General features: G+C 40.8%; 1 pseudogene across 1 annotated transcript in view; it reads right to left on the bottom strand.

Moving 5' to 3' along the window:
- The window catches only part of LOC149208542 (pyruvate kinase isozyme A, chloroplastic-like), a 205,176-nt pseudogene that overhangs the window by 134,286 nt on the left and 46,695 nt on the right, over positions 1–24,195 (bottom strand). The window contains exon 2 of the transcript XR_016252781.1: positions 6,134–6,224. The product of XR_016252781.1 is annotated as a pyruvate kinase isozyme A, chloroplastic-like (transcript). The remainder of the gene's footprint in view (positions 1–6,133; positions 6,225–24,195) is intronic.

Below are 24,195 nucleotides of genomic sequence, written 5' to 3'. Positions count from 1 at the left end.
ACTTTGCATAGGGAATTCCATGACTGGACTGCTCAAGTATGTCCTCTAATATATCATGTATAAAATGAGGCATATTGGGTCTGGGCATTTTACTAGCAGTGCGTGATTGATTCTGCACATGAGTACAGGCCTGACTACGCTCAGCATTGTTGGACCCTTCCCCATTCAATGGCTCCTTCCCTGTGGAAGTCCTTGTGTTGATCATGCCTTTCATCAAGTCTACCATCGCCTTTTGGCCTTTGGCCAAGTCATTTATGGCCCTGAGTAAACTGTTAAAAGCTTGCTCCTCTTTGTCACCTATGTTTGGCCCTTCTACTTCAGGTGTTTCCTCTATCACCTCTTCCCTTCCTGGTGTCTCCTCACTCTCAGTATCAAGGATATCTTCTTCTGTAAGGGGATTTGGTTCCCTGTAGGTGTGTCTCCTTCTATATGTTATCCATGTGAAGGGATTTTTTTCTGTCATGTAACCACTATCAGGCTACTAATAAACTCTTGAGCTCTGGTTTTTCAACAACAATCCATGGTTGAGCCAGGATTAAGGCTCTGATACCACAGTAAGGTTCTTGCTCAAAAATGACTCCAAAAATACCATTGTCTCTGTCAAGTTTTATGCTAAGTTACCGGATCCGACAGGGGCAGGAGGAGTATTGTCGGATCCACGTATCTGAACCGGATCCGGATACAGATACGCCAAAAATACATCTAAAATACGTATTTTTTAAATATGCGCTTTTTGGAAACGGACAACTTTCCCAGGATACGGATCCCGCTGGTGGCTACCAGAAGCGATGAAATGGTAGCCGAAAAAGTCAGAAAAAGCAAAATTTTTCTAGGTTTCGATTTTCGCTATAGGTTTAGATATTATGTGGTCCGCGTATATATTATAACCTTTTCCTTTGTCGGGACTCTGCTTTTCCTTTGTCCGATTTTCTTTTGTCTGCATTCACCAGTCGGCCCCTCCTGCACACGTTTATTTGTTCCGGGCTCACCACCAGCCCCTCCTGCACACACTATTTTGTTCCGGGCTCACCGCCAGCCCCTCTGCATGCAGCACGCAACACCTCTGTTCACGTTGCTGGCCCCCCTGCACGCAGCACGCAGCACCTCTATTCACGCTGCTGGCCCCCTGCACACAGCACAGTGACACTCAGCAGCACTGACTCACTGTTCACGCCCGCACACAGTCAAGCAGCACACAGTCAGGCCCGCACAAAAGTTAAAACGTCAGGTTGTCTTCTGCCACCAGAGGAATTAGGGGTTTAACAAGGTATTTAAATTTTTAATATTCATTTCTTGTTATATAGTGTAGTGTATTTAATTTAATTTAATTTTATGCATCGGATAATATATATTCTGTACAAATGTCAAATACAAATTTAATTCATTATAATTTATAATATTTACAATATTTATTATTTACTAATTTACTAATTTATTGTAGTGTTACTGTTTAGGTAATAATTAATAATATTACTGTATTATTAACTTGTCTAAAAATTTAGTAATTTACTGCAGTGTTTATGCATTTGTCTAAAAATTGCCTATTATTAAATATTAATATATGATATTATCATATTAGTGTTTAATATTAATAATAGATGTAGTGTTTAATAATAGATATATATATATATATTTTTCACTGTATTTAGTATTTAGTTTTACAGTTTACGAGTCATAGACTATAGTAAAATTTAAATTTTAAATACTAATTTAAATTTTTTAATTGTCTAGTGGTAATTTTAAATTACTAATTTAACTCTATTCAATGTCTCAAGCCATCATTCAATGTCCTAAGCCATCATGCTATTTAAATTTTTAAAATGTATTTAAAATTTAAATTTAATTTTTTTTAATGTATTTACAATTTAATTTTTAATTGTTTATTGATAATATATTATAATTTGACTTTTATATGCAGTTGCAAGTAACCAATAGAGTCTATACCATTATCATAATGGAACCATCACAAGATTCACAACATGAGCATGGTGAAGGGGAAATCATCAAAACAGACCCAAAATCTCCTTTATGGCAGTATGTGGAGATTATTGGAAAAAATCCCAGAGGTGGTTCATTTAAATGGAAGTGCAATGAATGCCAAGATATAAAAAATGGCTCATATAGTAGAGTGAAGGCCCATTTCACCGGTCAAACTAACACAGGGGTGCAAGTATGCACCAGGCCAAAAAATGCAAATGGCAAACCTGGCCAAGGTTTGAGTCCTGGAAAAATGAAATTCTATGCATCTTTACAAGAAGCTGTTGATAGGAAGCTTGCTAAGGGAAAACACCCTGTGCAAAGCTCTACAACTAGGCCTCCATTGCCATCTAGGCCTGCTGCCACATCTAATAAAAGGGCCACTCTAGGCCCTCTTGAAGCGTGTTTCAATAATCAAGGTAGAGACATAGCTGATGAACATGTAGCTCGTTGCATCTATGCAAATGGGCTAGCATTCAATTTGGTGCGTTCCCCTTACTGGCAACAAATGATTAAGGCAGTTAATGAAGCGCCAAAAGGGTACAAAAGCTCTGGATATGAAAAGGTCCACACTACCTTGTTGGCATCAGAGAGACAATCCGTGGATAGACAGCTACAGGCAATCCGGGATACATGGGCAAAAACAGGGGTGTCCATCATTTCTGATGGATGGAGAGACCAAAGAAACCGCCCATTAATTAATGTTGTTGCAGTATGCCCCCAAGGGGAAATGTTTTTGAATGTTGTTGCTTGCAGTGGAATAGAGAAAGATGCATCTTTCATATCCACAATTCTTATTGATGCAATAGAAAGTGTGAGGCCACATAATGTTGTCCAAATCATTATGGACAACGCACAGGTTTGTAAAGCTGCAGGTTTGATTGTGAAGGGTCGATATGATCACATCTTTTGGACTCCATGTGCAGTACATTCATTGAACCTTATGCTTGCCAAGATTGGTGAGATTGAATGAATTAATGAAATATATGTAGCGTCAAAAGAAATTCAAATGTTCATAACAAATCATTCAATGTCCCAAGCCATTTATTGGGGTTTTGCAAAGTTGGAGCTACTGAAGGTACTTTTTTTAATCAATACTATTTGTATTAGAAATTCTTATTTTTAATTACAAATTTACATATGGTTTCTCATTTGAGATTTGACTTTTTGAAACTTGTAGGTTGTTGAAACTCGTTTTGCCTCCCACACTCTTGTCATAAAGAGACTTGCAGAGGTGAGACAAGCACTACAAGCAATGGTCATTGACCCTCTTTGGGAATCATGGAGGATTTCCACTTCTGATAGAAGGCAAAAAATCAAGTCCATCATTCTTGATGATGCATGGTGGGACAAGATTCAATATCTTCTACGGTTCACTGAACCAATCTTGACCTTGATCAGGGCATTTGATACAGATACACCTTGCTTGGGGGAAGTTTATGAAAACATTTATAGTATGTTGGAGAGGATAAGGGAAATTATCAGGGCAAGTGAAAATGACCCTCATGAAACATTCTATTATTTAGTGAAGGACATAGTTACAGAAAGGTGGAACAAAATGACCACGCCATTACACCTTCTGGCATATGCATTGCACCCTAAATACTATCATTCTAAAATTTTGTCTTTACCTGGTAGAATAGCACCAAATAAAGATTCTGAAGTGGTACAAAGATACAAGACAACCTTGAAGAAAATTTATAGAGATATGGTAGTTGCAATGGAAGTCCGCCAAGAATTTGGAGGGTTTGTACAGTCTACTGGTAGTTTTTCAGATCCAGTAGCTATGGATGATCGAGGACATCTTGATCCTATTACTTAGTGGGGCTTCCACGGTGGGGATAGCATTCATCTCTCTACTCTAGCCACCAGGTTGTTATCACAGGTTGTTAGTTCCTAATCAGCTGAGAGGAATTGGAGTACATATGGCTTCATCCATTCAGTGAAGCGAAACACGTTGGGAGCAGCAAAGGCTGAGGACCTTGTTTATGTTCATTCCAACCTCCGTCTTCTATCACATGTTGAAACAGAGTATAAAAAAGGTCCGAGCAGGATGTGGGATGTGGAGCCTGAGATCTCTGACTTGAACCCAATACTGAATGCCATGACTCACCTCAACCTACTTGAGGATATTGTTCCACCACCAGTCCAGCCTACTGATGCAACTTCCTACATTCCAGGACCCCCATCATCTGTTCATGATGTAGAGTTGCAATATGCAGAAAATATAGATCCATTTGAGGATCTGTAAATGTATATACTATTATCATTTATGATATTATGAATCATGATCCTTTTTGTTACTTTGTATGAGGGACGATGCACCATTTCAATGTTTAAATCTTCATATTTATCATTCAATGTTCTAAAAGTGTTTGATGGTTTCATGGAGTATTTGATTTTTTAGCTCTAAGGTGTTTTTGAAAATTTTAAATATATATATATTGTACGTGACGTATCCTTGCCGTATCTGGATCTTAGATTTTCAAAAAACTAGCGGATCCGGATCCGGATCCGTATCCGAATCTTGGTAACTTAAGTTTTATGAGTCTCCCTCCTCAGGTTATCAAAATTAGAGTTTAGACATGTTGATGTAGATGAGTGTTTTTTTTCATTTAAATGACATTGCATGTATACACAATGGTCTTCATTCAATATAAAAACATTGTAGTATATATATATATATTAAGCTGATTTGGAAGTGCACCCAGAAGTGTGAACAACTTAGAAACAGAAAGTATAAGCCCACAAACAATTTCACATTCAATTCAAATAAGCAGTGAACCACATCAGTCATGTATTTGTGAAAGGGAAAATTACAGCGTTACAAATTACAATGGAACAGATGAACATGGCACTCGAATCAGTAAGATACCCTCCAGCACCTTGACCAAGTTCGAATTTGGCTTCAGCAACATGTACCGAGTGGTTGTTATCACTGTATTGTGTAGATTGTTCGCTGATATAGCCTTCAACTGACCCAGAACTCTTGTACACCAACAAAGGAAATGTATGAGGCTCCAGACCAGAACGCAGAGACTCTTCTTGCTCCTTCTGATACCAACTCGTCCAGCAAATCTAAGTCTTATTCCTCACTGACCCACATCCAAGTCACACTAGTTTATTAAGGGCAGAATGCGGCATTTTGTGGAGGAAATACATGCCCAGGAGTTGAGAATAGCCCACGGCCTGAGCTGATAAAAGGGAATACAACTCCCTTGTGACCAGAACTCAATTTCTCTTAGCAGAAGCTTGTTCTAGCAGTTTATACTTCCCTCGGCTATCAAGGGAGGCAACTCGACTCTCGTCTACTTCTCAGGAAAAACTCTGTCCAGCAAAGAGAGAAATGTGGTTCCAACCTTGATGTCACAAGAATTCGTCCAGCGACTCCATAATACTTGTTTCCTTTAACTATGTATGCCTCAATCACAAAATCAACCTCAGTTCTAGAATTGGGGCTAGCCCCCTTCACTTGTTTCCCCAACCTATCAAATGAAATGAAGAAAACCAAATGAGCCTTTAAAATCAACTAATAACACTTGAAGGCCTCAATATTCCTCGGAAATCATATTCTCCATTGAAGCTCAGTGGTGAAATCTGAGTGATTTTACTCTCAAATTCAAACTAAGGTGTCTAGTTTCAACATTGAAATCTGCTATGGTGGCTAGGGTTCCAAAACCTTAAGTTTCTGCTTCAACATTCTCCAAAAGCTCTTTCTCCAAACTCACAAATGCACGAATGAGGAGAGTCTCCTAATTTTCCTTCTTTTATGAGCTTAGGGTCAGCTTCCTTTTAATAAATCACTTTTTATAAAGTCACTTTATGATATTTCATTTTATAAAGTTAAAGTGACTTTTTACTTACCTAGGGAATATCACCCTTTGGGCCTTTCTCCTTTTTAGACTTTTATAATGTTTTCCTTAGGCAATTTAATTCTCCTTTATTAAATATTTCCGTGCTTTAGCCTATGGGAACCACTTTAGGCTAGCGGACTCCGTCATAAGCTTCGTAAATGGTCGAGGACATTACATGTGTACTAACTTAAATAGAAGAAATGCATCTTAGTAAAATTCGCATACAAATTAGATATTATTGCCGAAGAAGTTTGAATAAAGACTTCTACCTACTAATATTAATCAAGAATGTTTATACTTACCCTCTGCAAATCCATCATAGCTGACATGAATAGTATGAGCAGGGAGAGGCACTTTGAAATCTCGCACGCTGAAAGTCCAAACCTCACCATCCTATATAATTCAGAAGGATCAAAATCCATACTTGACTAAAGCTCCAAAAGCATCAACTGAGACATAATTGATAACGAACATTCTAAATGATAATCTACTAACAAGGTCATAAACAAATAAATGTACATATCAGATGGATCATAATTTCAACCTTAAATTGCTTAATGTTTTATCCACAATTTGGATAGCTCCTTTACTCATCAGAACATTCAGACTTTTCTTACATAACACTGGTGCCTAGAATTCCATACAGCACTTTTCACTCTTTACTATCATATAAACAAGAAATTTTAACTTGTATAAAGGAACCATATCATAATTATAATTTCCTTGAATGTCTTTAAAGTCTAAACATAATATCATGAACATCAAGACAGTGGTTCTTGCCATAGGCATAACCCACAATGAATACCACTTCAATTCAGTCTCTTGTACAGAGAAGTAAACAAGTTCATATAAACATCAATTCGATCTTGTTGCCTGATAAAAGAAGAAAAATATGAGCATGCAACCATCTTTGTCAGAGATTACCTTAAATTTACATTTTGTCTCCTGAATAAGGAAGCTCTAAACAATCAACTACTCTTCAAAGAAAACCATTTATAGCTCTATAACATGATGTTATTAACATCAGGAGGCAATACTATGAAGATAAACCGTGCTGACAATAAACACAAGGGAAAATGCTATTAATTACTACAGGTCTCAGACAATCACATGGCAGAAACTTTCCTGACTGGTTGCACACTCAACCAGTGCACAACAAACTTTGCCTCTAAAAGAAATCTCAGAAAGCTATTTCAATGCCCAAGTGTGAGATGTTGCTGCTTCTAGATATGAACTAAATATTAGAATTCTCCATATACATCTAAGAAACCTACTGAATTCTGCAATAATCTACCCACATGTATTTTTCAATAGATACTTCAATATGGAGATAGATGTCACTGCAGCTCTGGGCTAGAAATATGCACCTGAGCCATAGAACCAATACCTTGGAAGCAATTCACAAATTACAATAGAGACTCTAACCCTTCCTTCTGCCCAATAAATGTATCAGTTTCTTCAGTGTTGTTCATTCTTGACACATTGAACAGACTCAAATCAGATAAGCTACCTCGTTTTGACAAATTTGACATAAAAAACTTCCAGGGAATGAAAACACTAAACTGCAAATAAAAGTAAAATTTGTAAAGGCGACAGCATCTCTTTAAATAAACCAAAATCATGTTAGAATTATATGCTTTTTCAATCATGCTTCAGAGCTCCTGCTTCAAATACTATGATTGAACAACTCAACGTCAAATTTAAAGTTTTTCTCAAATAGCTCCATAGTGGGAGATGGTTTTGTTACTTAAAGCTAGATTTTGTTACTATAATTATGCTCTGCATGACTCTTAGTGTTGCACACAAGTAACTCTCTTTTCGAGTAACAGTTTGCCAATTTCAGTCATTGAAAGCAGAGGAAGAACGATATCTTAAGACTGAAAGTAAGCGTCAAGTCTAGCACATCAACAATTTCTGTAGTAAAGGAACTTGGACTCTGCGACGACTCAGAAAGCCAAAGAGTAAGTAACAACTCACCACTTGGCAAAACTCGATGAAAAACTCAGCAAACAAAGTGAAATTACGACAGAAATAATTAAAACGTGATTTCATTCCAACACTTTAGATGAAACTATTCAAGTTCAATGGCAACTTGCAAGTTGTGCTTTGCCAAGTTTATTCGAGTTTTGCAAGTTTATCTGAGGTTATACAAGGCCGTCTGAGATATGAAAAATTTAGCCCAGTTTAGCTAAGGTCTTAACATGATGATCATGTTGAGCCCAGTCTAAGGCAAGTGATCCATTTTTATCTTGAGCCAAATTAAGTAAGTCACAAATACTCATTGAGTACTTTTACTGTGCTTTATTTTAATGTTGGTACTTATTGTTGGAGAATTTATGTAATGTCTATTTTGTAATACTTGGGTCCCAGCGAGTCATGAATGTTAAGTTAATGATACAAGTGTAATGTTAATACAAAGATAATGATATGTCAGGAAATCTTTGTAGTAAGATGGTTATGATGCAATAAGATCCGAGTCATACATTACGGGAAACACAGAACATGGCTTCTTTCTATATGCATATGTATTTACCATATGTCATTGACTAGAATGAGCACATTTATTGATTCGTCCAAAATATCTCTCTCTGCGCATGTTAAATATTTCTAACAGTGGTATCACACCAACCACTTGATCCAGAGTCGTCAAAGAATCATGCTGATTTAAAGCTTGGCACAAGATGTAACATCGAAACTAAGGCAACATTCTACACATAGAAGGCACCCAAGAATTAAGCTAGCATACAAGAGGCAAGTTACATCTATTGCAAATTAAAGAGGGCAATAGACTAGTTATAAGTTATAATGTGTTAACCACAAAATCTAGCAAGCCCTAAGGAGGGAAAGCCTATAGAACAAAGAGCTAGACTAAGTGATAACAATGGAACAATGGCCCACTGTCACCACAGCGAATGTCCCCTACTCTTTACAAACTTTCACCGATGGGAGGAGTCCCAGTAAGATGGATAATCACCTTTGATAGATATTCTAGGGTTTATGGCGCTAGTTGATGTGGTAGGACCAATGTTGCATGAAGCGGCGACGTTTTTTGGAAGCGGGGACGCGGAAGCGTCATTTCCCAAAAATCTAGGAAGTGAAGCGTCTCGGAAGCGTCTACTATATATATATATATGCATTTATATTGAAAAAAACATCCAAAATACCAAATTAGTTGTAGAAGACAAGAAAACATGCATATTTTTACATAAATCAAGATAGATATGGCATCCATTGTACATCAATGATTAATTATTCCAGCATTGACCATCTAGAATCTAGATTCCTCTTCTCTTGTCTTGCCTTTGCCTCTACTTCAATTCTATAGGGATATTAGTCAACATTGCCTAATTTTGATCAAACAGCCTAATCCAAGCCCTATAATATGGTAGAGAAAGCTTAACATGCTTGATCAATGATTTTGACTTGAGTGAAGGGTACATAATTGCAAAGGCCATGAAAAAGGAGTTCAACAATCAACAACACCAACAATCACATGGCCTCATACATGATATAATCCAATGAAATGCCACAATCCCATTGATCCTGAAAACTGTGAAGTCTACTGAATTTTGAATGGGATATGAAATTCTATTTTCTCCATATGAAGTCTGATGAGGTTGGAACCACACTCAAACATCCTGAGTCATTTCATGGTATATGAAATTCTGAGGGACATGAAATTCTATTTTCTCCTTTATTTTTTATTTCCATCCTTTTACTTTAAGAATTTAACATTACCATTAGGGAGCATCTATGAAGTGTCTAGGGAGCATCAAGAGGCACCTTGGGAGTATTCGGAAAGTGTAGTTCCTCACATAACAATTCGAAATTTCCAAAATAAAAAAACAAAAAAAGCCCTACAGAACAGTGTGAACCGTCCACCTTCTCTCGGATCCGCTCGCGATCCGCAGTGGATACATGCCCCAAATTCCACAGATTCGCACCTGATCCTTTTTGGATCCACTGATCAGACGACAGGAACTGTGGATCAGGCCCCCACAGATCCAATTTTCCAGGAATCGCCAAAAAAAGGCGGAACTGTGGATTCGAAAATCGGATCCGCGGTTCCGCCGAAGGATCGGTGGCGAATCCGTACGGGACGCGGTTCTGCCTCCAGATCCTTGGGGGGGGGTTCCTGCAACTATGGGTAGGACCTCTCAAGGGAAGTTTAAGGTGATGAAATAATGCCTCTAAAGGTGTTTCGCTCCCTCAAAGAAACCTATAAATGTCTTGTGCAAGATCTAGGGTTTTATGGATAATCGTGGATACAGGCACTTCCAATATCAAGGCAAGGAGGAGAAATGGCTTCTTGTGATTTACTTTACCAAGTACTAAGCTCATATAGCCCTCAAAGAAGTCCCCAAGTTTAGGAACTACAAGCTAGAGTTTCCCTCTAAGGGCACACCTAGGGCAAGAGATTTTATGGATATGGGATTCTCACCAAACTTTGAGGACTAGGAGACAAGATACTAGGCTTGGTGTCTATGCTCCTAGAATTCACCAAATCCTCCTCCAATGCAATTCGTTGTATTCCCTACCTTAGCCATCCTACTTTAGGGGACCGAATTTTAAGAGAGGAAAATTTATGGATAAAATTTCAAAGTGATAATCAAGTGAAAGGACCAGTGCCTTGCCCAATGGGTGTATGGAGAATTGAATGCTTTAAATAAGCAAGATTTCCCTTTAAGGAGGATTAAAATTGATGCATGAGGGATCAACATTCAACATTTACCCACTTCTATGCAATAATGGAGTTTCATGGACAAATTCAACAGATTTTCCACTAGGAACATCCGTTACATGTCACAATGAATAACACATGAAATTTTCATCTAGATCTACTTCAATAAATGATCTTCAATTAATTAGGGCACCATAATTCCATCTAGAATCAATAATTCCATGCATTAGACATTCAAGAAAAGGGTACTCAACAAAATATTCAACTTACAAGATGGCATGCAATATATCTATCCACTAGACCAAGAAATAGCTCCAAAATAATGTCAAAATCAACTTCCATATGTCAAAGTGCATCTAAGATCCTCCAAAAACAACCCTAGGTGCAGGTCGGAATTCTCTAATGAGATCTGAAATCATAAGAGATGGTGATCAGTAGCACAAATGAGCTCTCATCTATTTATACATGATCTACTAAGTCGAATTTTTAGCCTAGAAGCCCCACAGCATTACAAGATTGGGCAAGAAACATCGCTTGGTCACAAGCCGACCAAGTATCTTTATGAAACTATGAATTAGCCATCCAAATGTTATCCAAAATGATGATGTCATCCTGATGTAGGGTCGTTGGAAGGCAACATTGAGTCATCTTTATGCCAAAATGTGTGAGAGGGCTCCATAAATCTCAAACCAAGGGATAGCCCCTAACTCTCCACTTAAATCATCATGTGGGTCCCAACTTTGTGTTTGGGGCACCAAAGTTGATCTCATGGGTCTCCTAGTGATATAATATCTTGTAATGCTCCAATACTAAGAGCTCTGACAACGGTGCTTACCCTTCCATGCCTCAAGAGGTGAGAAAAACCTCCTCTGGGCCTCGGATCAGCTACCACACCACGTGGTGAATGCTTAGTCTGCTGGGGCACACTAGTCCAAGTGCATCATCTCAAGAATAATGTGGGGCAATAAGCAAACTGTTGAGGGTGTTGAGGGTGCCCGCGGCATGAAACGATGCTCTGCACATGATGGGAGTCCCATGGCTCTCACCGCTTCACCTAGGGGTGACAATATGATCCTCTAGTGGACTCAAACCCTAATTAAGTTGCCCAACCCATGGTGAAACCACCTACCAATCACATATAATGTCCAGTGTTGCATCCTCACCATCAGGTACAACAATCCATTAGTGCATCTAAGTGAACCAAGTTTGTTAGCCAAGGGCACACTGAAACTCCATATTGGGCTTCCCTTCCAAATTTGGGGCTTTAATCACGTAATAGTGTTACCACCCTAGGTAGCAGTGGCTAAAAAACAACAGTATTAGGTGTTCCCAATGTTGAGAATTCAATAGGGAAATGAATATGTTAATTCTCTTAACTTGATAGTTGTTTGTGTTACCTTTTACTTATTACCTTTGTTCATTATTTTTCCAATGTGAAATACATCAAACAGCTACCAAAACAGTAAGAACAGTGACACAGTATATAGGTGCAAGCCAAGGCCAAAACCCCTCCTCTTGAGGGGAAAACCCATAAATCTTTTCTTTATCTTTCAAATCTTTCAATTGACGAATACCATGACCTAGACTCGGACAAATACCCTCCAAGATCAAGTCTACCATGGCCTCCTTCTGCAATATCTTCAACCTCCCAATAGATCCGAAATTCTGCTCCCTAGCAACTGCTACAACTGGTGTTGCTTCTCTAAGAGACTTTGATCTCCCTCTAACAGCCTTCCTCTTGACTTCGCTTGCCCTGATTTGAGTCCTAGGGCTAGTAAGATGCCCTAAGAGACCTTCGCTCGCCTTCCTCTTTTTTCTACTTCCAAAATCGAACCCCATAAGATCCAGTGCAGAAAACCCTAACTTCAATCTTCCTAGAAGAATAGATAAGGCCCAGAAACACTTCGAATTCCTCTTCTTCGCACTTCCTTCTTTGACTTCCTTCTTCTTCACACTTTCTTCTTTGCACTTCCTTCTACGACTAAGAGATGAGAGAGTGAGTGATCCAAATGGAGGACGAGTTCCTCTTATATATAGGCTTCTTCAAGGGTGGATGTGGCTCTTCATGTAGACCGACTTGACAACTCATTAGGCTGACTTAATCTTGGAGGTATTTTGACACCTCAATGGGTGCATGAACTATAAAATAAAAGAACTTGAGCATGAAACCCATGCTCCAATAATAATAATAAGCTATTTTCCATTTTATATTTACAAGAATACATTTCATACTTATGAAGACCGAACCTAGTTTACACATTTTTCAACACTCCCTCTTAACTAGGGAGGTATTCATAAGAGGTACATGGTTATTCTCAATCTAAAGATATCTCGTAAGAAGATTCAGATTGGTAACCCATCTGTCTAGCATCATATTAACCAACATTGTCACATAGCGGCCTTGACTAACAGCTCCATCTCTCCACAAGATCATAGCACAATGCTGGTGAGACCAATGATGTATATACTATAGACACCATCATCATTGTCTCCCAAGGTACATACCCCATCCAGGTGTTCACAAAGTATGACCTCCCATTGGACTATCCTTATCTTGGGTAGCTAATCCTCAAAGAATATCGATCCACAACTATTTTGTCTTGAATTCCCTACCACATTCTCAAAGAGTATTGAATGCCAGATGGTTACCCAATCCTCCATTCTTTCTTCCCAAGTCAAGACAAGAATGTAGTGTCTATCTCTCCCTCTCAATTAGGGAGGGAAAATCCACCAAACCAAGCTTGTCCCTTAAGTATACAAGCTTCTTGTTTGGAAGTGATTTCATCAATATTTTCATCAGTGGAGATATATTGTAGCTGCAACACACCATTTTGTACTATCTCTTGAATATAGTGATACTTGTTGTTGATGTGCTTTGTCTTTCCATGAAACACTGGATCCTCAGACAAATGAATACAACTGGCGTTATCACAAATTATCACTGTAGGGTTCATCGGCCCTTCAAATAAGTCGGATAGCAACTTCCTTAACCATACTACTTCTCCCCTTACTTCACATGCTACAACATATTCAGCCTCAGCACTACGCAAAGCAACGGTGTCTTTCTTTCTGCTTGTCCATGAGACCATGGAGATTCCTAAATTGAAACATCCTCCTGAAGTGTTTCTTTAATCATATTCATTGCCTCCCCAATCGGAATCTGTATAACCAATCAATTAGACATCATTCCTTCTATCATATTTCAAACAGTAATTAATGGTTCCTCGTAGATATCTCAGAATATGCTTTGCTGCTATCCAATGATCATGCTTCGGCTCCACTTGGAATTGACTGAGTACATTTACTGCAAAACATGTTTGGTCGAGTATTCACCAAGTACATCAATGAGCCAACAAGTTGTCTATACCTAGAAGGATCCACAAGGCTTGATTTGGAACTCCTCAGTCTCTTCAAGTTTGTGATCATCAGAGTGGTCATAGGTTTACAGTCCATCATGTCGAACTTCTTTAGAATCTTGATCACATACTTTCCTTGACCCAAATAGATTTCATTTGGTCCTTGCCAGACTTCTAGTCCCAAATAGTAATGCATCAGCCCAAGATCCTTCATGTCAAATTTTGCTGCCAGTTGCTTCTTACATTCTTCAATTCGACCTTCTACACCTATCAAGAGAAGATCATCTACATACAGAAGAATAATTACAGGTTCATTGTTTACAACCTTAATATAAAGGTTCAAGTCAGCAAAACTTTTTGTGAAGCCTATTCTCTGTAGGTATGCATCCATTCTAGCATACCATGCCCTTGGTGCTTGGTTAAGGCCATATAATGCTTTTTTTAATCTACAAACATATGAATTCCTATCTTTGACTTCGATTCCCAAGGGTTGTTCTATATAGACTTCTTCATCTATAGTGCCATTCAGAAACACAGTCTTGACATCCATTTGGTGGATGTTCCATCCCATCGATGCTGCCAGAGAGACTAATGATCGAATCATTATATATCTTGATGTTAAAGCAAATGTTTCTTCACAGTCGATGCCTTCAAGTTGAGAGAACCCTCTAGCCACAAATCTTGCTTTATACTTATCTATACTTCCATCAACTACATGCTTGATCTTATAGATCCACTTGGAAGTAACCACAAATTTGTCTTCAGGCCTAGGTACGATCTCCCAGACTCCATTCTTCATTATAGATTGATACTCTTCATTCATGGCATCCTTCCATTCTCAATGTTCTACAACCTCTTCAAAGGTGGATGGTTCTACTTCTATTAATTTTGTCATGTATGTAGCATACCCAGAATATTTCTTGGGTCTCTTACTTTCTCTAAATGATCCTTGTGCTGCCCCATGACCTTTTACATCAAGTAGTGTGGATTTCAACCAATTAGGTCTTTTCCTTGTTTCAGGAATGACCACGGGTTGAACAAGTTCACTTGACCTTTCTTCTTCACGGTGTGATCCTTCTCCTTCCTTGTCAACTTCCTCCTCAAATATCAAAAGTTCTTCGTCATCAAAATCTATGGAAAGTTCTTTTGGCTTCTTGAATGCTATACTCTCATCAAATATGACATCACGACTGACTTCAATGTGACGTCCATCTTTCATATAGATTTTATAGGCCTTTGATGAGTTACTATACCCAACAAATATCCCCTTCATACCGAAGGATCCAGCTTCTTTCTTTTGTCCTTTGGTATATGAATATACACAGGACACCGAAAGATTCGAAGATGATCTACAGATGGCTTCTTCCCAGTGAACACTTCTTCCGAAGTCTTGTTATCTACAGATTTGTGAGGACATCAATTTTGAATGTAGATTGTTGCCTTTGTTGCCTCTCCCCACAGAAACTTAGTTAGATCTTGATCGTTTAACATTGATTTTACACTTTCTTCAATGGATCTGTTCTTTCTTTCTGCGACTCCATTTTGTTCGAGATTGTATGGGACTATCAGCTCCCTCTTAATCCCAAACTCCTTACAGAATGTTATAATCTCTTTGGATGTATATTCTCCTCTATAGGCCTTTGATGAGTTACTATACCCAACAAATATCCCCTTCATACTGGAAGGATCCAGTTTCTTTCTTTTGTCCTTTGGTATATGAATATACACAAGACACCCAAAGATTCGAAGATGATCTACAGATGGCTTCTTCCCAGTGAACACTTCTTCCAGAGTCTTGTTATCTAGAGATTTGTGAGGACATCGATTTTGAATGTAGATTGTTGTCTTTGTTGCCTCTCCCCACAGAAACTTAGGTAGATCTTGATCGTGTAACATTTCTTTTACACTTTCTTCAATGGATCTGTTCTTTCTTTCTGCGACTCCATTTTGTTCGAGATTGTATGGGACTATCAGCTCCCTCTTAATCCCAGACTCCTTACAGAATGCTATAATCTCTTTGGATGTATATTCTCCTCCATTATCAGATCTTAGTATCTTGATTCTTCTTTCTGTAAGGTTCTCCACTTCAGCCTTGAATTCTTGAAATTTTGTAAATACTTCATCCTTGGTTTTCATTAAGTAAACCCAGGTTTTTCTTGAATGATCATCTATGAATGTGACATAGTATAGATGGCCTCCAAGAGATTTTGGAGTCATAAGTGTGAAAAATCGATGAGTCGATTCCCTACTGCAGTAACTAATCAAATTTCTCCTACTTGTCAATTTCTAAATCAAGTTATTTACAATGTTACACAATAAACATCGAAATAAAATCTACTGCAGCCTTCACAACATAAAATATTGCGGAAACAAGTACTGAGCAAGAAGGAAATAGCACACACACAATTGACACCATTGTTTTTGGACAATGTCCCTGGAAAAACCCAATGTGGGAAAACCGGTGCAGTAGCTGAGGGTTTTAATTTTTATGCAGTAGTTTCTTAATACAATCTTTGGATGCCTTACTGGCTATCTAATACAAAGAATCTGACTGGCAAAGAAATTAGTGAGAAATACCTCACACTATCACTGGCGATTCGGCACTGATCCAGCCACTAAATGGCTAGCCCCAAGTTGCCTCTGTGTAGTCACTACACTGCTTTGCGTTACTACCTTTGGCTGATCGATCCGCTAGCTGGATGCTCGATCCTCTGGCCCTCCGGGCTCACACCCCGATTCATGGCACTGGATCTGATCTGCCCCTCAGCAAATTTGTGAATCTCCTCAAGGGCTCTACGCTACCTCAGCGTGGCTTTACACTGCCCAGCATGGCTCTACGCTACCTCTTCTGGATCTCTCTCTGCCTCCTCTGCAATGTATCCCCGGATCAGGAAACTCTCCAACCAAAAAACTATCCCTACCCCTCACTGCAAGAAATCTCCTCGATGACTTCTCCGGCAACTGTTGCGCTACTCTCTTGAGAAATCGATCTCTTGATCTCACTCGATGTGTCTTTCCAAATGCCCATCAAGCCTCTTCTTATAATCTTCTCATTGATCAATCAACAACCCAAATTAGATTCTAATCAATGGTTCAGATCATCTTGACTTGATCCTCGTCTTTCTCTAGAAGATTCACACCCAGTTTAATTAATACACTTTAATTATTTTAATTTCCTAAGTTTAGACTAAGGCATCCATTAAAAATAATTAATAATCTTAATTAAAACTCCTCCGAGTGGAATTTCCCAAAATGATTTATGGGTATTGTGGAATACGTGTCCTAGCCTCCCTGCAAAATCTTGAAGCTAAAGCACATCCGATGCTATCAAAAATCAACAATAGGGCCACACACATCAAAGTGAATTGTTGGAATTTCTAAGTCTAACTGTTAGAAATCCTTCATGTACTTTCTGATTTATTTCTTCCTACTTGTTATGTTAATTAACAAGTTGTTTACCATGTAAATACTGAAAATAAATACAAGTACATGCTCAACACATATAGATCATCAACTGAAGGAAAAAACAAGAACACAAGTGACACTGTTATTTTTTGACTAATGTCCCTAGAAAAACCCAATGCGGGAAAACCAGTGCAGCTATCTGAGGGTTTTATTATTAAGAAGTTTCAGAATACAATCTGGGTGCCAAAAATGGCTCACCCAACAGAGAATGCTCTCAGCAGTAGTACCTCTCAATCGGAGACAGATTTTCCAGCTAAAAAACCTAGATGAACAACCCACAACTCTTAGCTCCAATCTCCCTGACGAAATCTCCCAGCGTCTGCCTCTAGGGACTGTGTTAGCCTCTATGGCCTAGTGTTAGCCCAACTAGCCCTACGTCAAACTCTAGAGGCTCTGCGTCAGCCTCTAGATCCTCTGCGTCACCCACGCTGGCTCTCCTCAGGCACTGCGTAGCTCTTGGCTGCCTCTGTGTGGCTTCTAGCTGCCTCTGCATGGCTTCTAGCTGCCTCTGCATGCCTCTCTCCCGGATTCTGCGTTGATGCTCCAGGTACCCTCTATGCCTCTCTGCTTCTATATTCACTGCCCCTCAGCTGCAAATCTGATCACTCCTTCGATTTCCTCAGCAAGCCCTGCCCCAAAAAATCGAATTCTTGATCAACTCGGTGTGTTCTCCAAGTGACACTCAAGCCTACTCTTATACTTTTCTCGTTGACAATTCAACGGCCGAGATTAAGTCCCTAATCAACGGCTAAGATTAGATCTGGCTTGATCCATGACTTTTGGACCATTCTAACTCAGTTTTATATTAATTCACATTAATATTTTATTTTCCCTAAGTTTAGACTTAGAGACTCCATTAAAAATATTAATTATTTTAATATCTCCCAAACTGGTTAGATTTTGTCCAAACCATTTTTGGGTATTGGAGATCTCATGTGCTTTAGCCTCTCCACCAATTTTTGTGGCTAGAGCACATTCGATGCTACCCCAAATCAACACTCCCCTTAGTGATGACTGTGCTCTAATAATACTCCTCACTAAGCATCACCCTGATCATCCGGCACCAGTCCTTGTACTGCTGCTAGGCCTGTTGCCCAACATCCTTTGCACTATTGTATCATGTACTGCTACCCTTGGCCCTGCCACTGCCACTGCTGCATCTGTATAGCAGCTCCCTCTGCATCCGTGCTGCTGCCCATGGCCTTGCCACTACCACTGCTGCATCTGTACAACAGCTCCCTCTGCATCCATGTTGCTGCCCATGGCCCTGCCACTTCCACTACTGCATTTGCATTGTAATCCCTCTCATCATGTTGCATCGTGTTTCCCATAGCATTGCCACTGCTAACTACTACACTATAACTCAGTCACTGAGAAGTCACTGATCTCCCAACTCTGACATCTCCGTCAGTTCTGCTACTCCTCTTTGGGGCTCCCGTAGCAAGATATAATCCAAGAGGTTGGGTGCCTCGAGGATCCTACCCCTCATCGTCTGTAGTCCATCTGACTACAGCTCGATATCTCCCCACTTCCTCTAACGAGGTGCATGAGCACTCATGGCACGGTCATCATCTATCTCCACTTCTTTCTCCGCCCTTGCTGGCGCACCCTTGGTCTCAGAAGCCCCTCCCTTGCTCTTCTTCCTCGGACACTAGCTCGCATAATGACCCAGTTCCCCACAGTGGAAGCATTTGACCTTGGAGAGGTCCTTCTTCTTTCGTTTCACCTGCTTTCCCTCAAATGCTAGGGCAGCATCCTCCTCTTGCTGCTACTTCCTGCCTAGGTTAGCCTTTTGATATCTTCCTGACGAAGAGCCACCCACAGTTCCTCCCAATCTGGAAGGGTCGATCTGCCCAGTATGCTCTGGAAAAATACCTCCCAGTCCTCTGAGACTGTGTTCAATGCAGTCCTCACCATTAATTCCTGATTCGGCATGGCCCCTATGGAAGTCAGTTGATCCCGAATCTCCTTCAATCGACCGAGGAAGATGTCGATCTATTCTCATTTCTACATCTGATATGACCGCAGCTGATTTTCTAGTAGCATCTTCCTATGCACGAAAGCATGCTGATACAATTTCGTCAGGGCCTCCCACATCGCATTTGTCGTGTCCTTTTCGGCAATATGTGGTACTACATGGTCCTCAACCCCGTCAAGGATGATGCTTTCGGCCCTCACCATTGACTCCTCGTACTTATCGTTCTCAACTGGGTCAACTGGGATCGCTATCGTTTTCAAGGCGAAGTCCTTGAGACGATTCCTGTCTAGAACGGACAAGATCCTGGCCTTCCAGACTACGAAGTTTGAGGCTCCATCCAGTCTGTCCTGATCTCTTACTCCGTTCACTGCCATCTCGCTACTCCTCTTTCGACTCTTTTGAGTCTCTCTACTTCCCTCCTAGAAGTTCTCTGTGTGACTCCTTCTAAGCCTCGATTTCCCTCCTGGAAACCCCTCTGCCAATGTCGAGATGCCCCCACTCCGATCATTAGTGCAATTGCACCACTAATCTGGATTTCTTGGCTAGAAATCCTCGGTAGCAACTCCCTCCTCCTTGGTCTTGCCCTGTTAGGTACTATTCTGACCACAGTACCCCACCAACTTCACTCCGCAACTTCTCCACAGCCTCCTATGCCTCAGCAAACTGAAGGTTAGAGCCTCTAGACTCTGCACAATCCCGGCACCAGCAAAATCCACACCTCCTGACCACGGGCGTCAATCCTTCCTGACTAAGAAAGATGATTGGGCACTGCATAGGTCAGGCCTGCTCCTTTCTGCCATGGCGCTGATCCTTCTCCTGGCTCAAACTTGATGACGCAAACACTACATCACCCCTTCCTTACTGCTTTTTCCGCTAGGAACAACGTCTGTCACTCGGGACAGTTGTTTCTGTTGTTGCCGCTCTACTCGGCTGACACCCTCAGTTCTCCTGTGATCTACAACCATGCTCTGATACCATGTTGGAATTTCTAAGTCTAACTGTTAGAAAACCTTCATGTACTTTCTGATTTATTTCTTCCTACTTGTTATGTTAATTAACAAGTTATTTACCATGTAAATACTGAAAATAAATACAAATACATGCTCAACACATACAAATCATCAACTGAAGGAAAAAAACAAGAACACAAGTGACACCGTTGTTTTTGGACTAATGTCCCTGAAAAAACATAATGTGGGAAAATCGGTGCAGCAAGGGAGGATTTTATTATTCAGCAATTCTTCAGTATAACCGGGTGCCAAACTGACTTACCCAACAGAGAAAAAAATTCTTCAGCACTTCTCCCAGTACCAGCGTCAGCCTGGCTGACCTCTGCGTAGCTCCCAGACACTCTGCGTCAGCCCCTGCTTGTCTGCGTCAACCCTGGGCCTCTATGCATCACACACGTAGACCCTTTAGTATAGTGCAGTCTCCAGCTGCCTTGGCATTTGCCTGAAAGGCCCTGCGTCTGCCTCTCCTACCTTTGCGTTGGTCTTTTGTTGTTGATCCTGACTCTCTGCTCCGTACTAGTTGCCTCCTACTGCTCTCCAGGCCACTAGTTCGAATTTTTCAGCTAACCCCGCTCCAGAAACCAAACTGACTAGTCTCCCTCAATGTGTTCTCCAACTGACCCTCGAGCCTCTCCTTATACTTTTCTCATTGATCCATCAACAGCCGAGATTAAGTCCCTAATCAACAGCTAAAATTAGATATAGCTTGATCCATGACTTTTGGACCATTCCAATTCAGTTTTATATTAATTCACATTAATATTTTATTTTCCCTAAGTTTAGACTCAGGGACTTCATTAAAAATATTAATTATTTTAATATCTCCCAAACTAGTTAAATTTTTCCCAAACCATTTCTGAGTCTTGGAGATCTCATGTGCTTTAGCCTCTCCACCAATTTTCGTGGCTAGAGCACATCCGATGCTACCCCAAATCAACACGAATGAGATCCAAGATTTCTTTCAACCGCGAAGCACTGCTTCCAAATGGTCTCTTGGTATTCTTGCCCAATGCACATCCCTTGCAGACACCTTCATGATCCTCCTTCAAATTCAGTATTCCATCTACTATGGAACTTAAAGTTGGAAGTATTTTGAAATGTAGATGACCAAACCTTTGATGCCAAAGTTCACATGGACTAATCTATTGATTTGGGGTAGCATCGGTTGTGGTCTAGCCATGAAAATTGGTGGAGAGGCTAAGGCACATGAGATCTCCAATACCCAGAAATGGTTTGGGCGGATTCTAAATAGTTTGGGAGATATTAAAATAATTAATATTTTTAATGGAATCCCTAAGTCTAAACTTAGGGAAAATAAAATATTAATGAGAATTAATATAAAACTGTGTTAGAATGGTCCAAAAGTCATGGATCAAACCAGACCTAATCTTAGCCGTTGATTAGGGACTTAATCTCGATCGTTGATTTGTCAACAAGAAAAGTATAAAAGGAGGCAAGAGATCAAGACTTCGACTTTCTCGGGCTGGGTTCGCTGAGAAAGTTGAGAGAGTGATCAGAGTTGTAGCTAAGGGGCAGTGAATACAGAAGCAAAAAGGCAGAGATAGCACCGGGAGGATCGGCGCAGTAGTTGGAGAGAGGGATGCAAAAGCAGCCAAGGGTTCACGCAGCGCCAGCCAGGGCTCACGCAGAGGCAGCCAAATGCTGACGCGGTGCCTCCAGAGGCTAACGCAGGCTAAGCCAAAGTGACATTGGGCTAACGCTGGGCCAGAGAGAGGCTGACGCAGTCCCTAGAGGTTGACGTTGGGGTTTCGTGGGGCAGATTGGAGCTGCGGAGTTGCCGGAGTGTTTATCTGGGGTTTCAGCCAGAATATTTGCTTCCGAGTAGAGAGGTACTACTACCGAGATTTTCCTTTGTTGGGTGAACCGGATTTGGCACCTAGATTGTATTCTGAAACTGCTTAATAAATCAAACCCTCAGATAGTTGCACCAATTTTCCCACATTGGGTTTTTCCGGGGACATTGGTCCAAAAATAACAATGTCACTTGTGTGCTTGTTTTGTTTCCTTCAGTTGATGATCTATAATGTGTTGAGCATGTACTTGTATTTATTTCCAGTATTTATTACATGGTAAATAACTTGTTAATTAACAGAACAGGTAGGTAGGAATAAATCAGAAAGTACATGAAGGGTTCTAACGGGTTAGACTTAAAAATTCCAACATGGTATCAGAGCGTGGTTGCAGATCATAGGAGAACTAAGGACATCACCGAGCAAAGACAGGTTCACGTAGAGCCACGTAGAGGCTAGGAGGGCTGACGCAGTTGGCTGAGGAGGCTGATTTGCCGATGTCGGGATTGCGCAGAGCCTAGGAGCTCTAACCCTCAGTTTGTTGGGGTTTAGGAGGTTATGGGTAAGTTGCAGAGTAGAGCTGGTGGGGTACTGTAGTCAAAACAATACCTAACAGGGCAAGACCAAGGTAGAGGGAGTTGTTGCCGAGGTGAATTTCTAACCAAGGAATCCAGATCAGTGTTGCAATTGCACAGACGATTGGAGAGGTGCATCTCAACATTGGCAGAAGGGTTTCCAGGAGGGAAATCGAGGCTCAGGGGAGTCATACCAAGAACTTCCAGGAGGGAAGTAGAGGAGGAACGAAATGGCACTACACGGAGTAAGAGACCAGGACAGACTGGATAGAGTCTCAAACTTCGTAGTCTGGAAGGCCAGAATTTTATCCGTACTAGACAAGAATCGTGTCAAGCACTTCGCCTTGAGGACGATAGCTGTCCCAGTTGACCCGACTGATAATGACAGGTACGAGGACACAATGGCGAGGGCTAAGAGTATCATCCTTGACGAGGTCAAGGATCAGACAGTACCACATATTGCCGAGAAGAACACGGCACAGGAGATGTGGGAGACCCTGACCAAGCTGTATCAGCATACTTCCGTGCAGAGGAAGATGCTACTAGAAAATCAGTTGCGATCATACTAGATGAAGAAAGGAGATCCGGGATCAGCTGACTTACATAGGGGCAACACCAGATCCAGAATTGATGGTGAGAATAGCCCTAAATGCAGTCTCAGAAGACTAGGAGGTGTTTGTCCAGAGCATACTAGGTAGGGCGACCCTTCCAGATTGGGAGGAAATGTGGGCTGCTCTTCACCAAGAAGAGATCAAAAGGCTGAGCAAGGCGAGAAGCAGCGGCAAGGGGATCAGAATCAAGGAGGAGGAGGAGGAAGATGTTGGCCTAGCATCTGAGGGAAAGCAGGAGAAACGAAAGAAGAAGGACCTCTCCAAAGTCAAATGCTTCCACTGTGGGGAGTTGGGTTATTATGCAACCCAGTGTCCAAGGAAGAAGAGTAAGGGAGAGGCCTCCGAGACCAAAGCGACGCCAACAAGGGCAAAGAAGGAAGTGGAGACAGACGATGATTGTGCCATGAGTGCTCATGTGCCACTTCAAAAGAAGTGGGGAGACATCAAGCTGTAGTTAGAAGTACTACAGGCGATGAGGGGCAGGATCCTCGAGGTACCCAGCCTCTTGGATTAGACCTTGCTACGGGAGCCCCGAAGAGGAGTAGCAGTAATGGCGATGTCGGTAGAGACGGATGCGGATGGAGCGACAGAGAAAAATACAGTGCAGGATTCTCAGGACAGCACGAGGCTAGCAGGCTGTAACAATGTGAGAGGCACGGGAGTGTTGCACCAGTGCAGGATGGCACAGAGAGGTGTGCAACAGTGCAAGATGCATGGAGTTGTTGCAAAAGTGCAGAGGCCAAAGAGGGAGCACTTGTCAGTGACAGAGGGAGCTTCAACATCAGGAGTGTTTCTAGCCTGACGGAGATGTCAGAGTTGGGAGATCAGTTACTTACTTCTCAGTAACTGAGTTGCAGTGCAGCAGTTAGCAGTGCTA

This window comes from Pinus tabuliformis, chromosome 1_2 (assembly GCF_031772625.1).
Source record: "Pinus tabuliformis cultivar Carrire ecotype Pingquan chromosome 1_2, CPIR1, whole genome shotgun sequence".
NCBI lineage: Eukaryota > Viridiplantae > Streptophyta > Pinopsida > Pinales > Pinaceae > Pinus > Pinus tabuliformis.
This window is presented reverse-complemented; position numbering and strand designations above follow the sequence as displayed.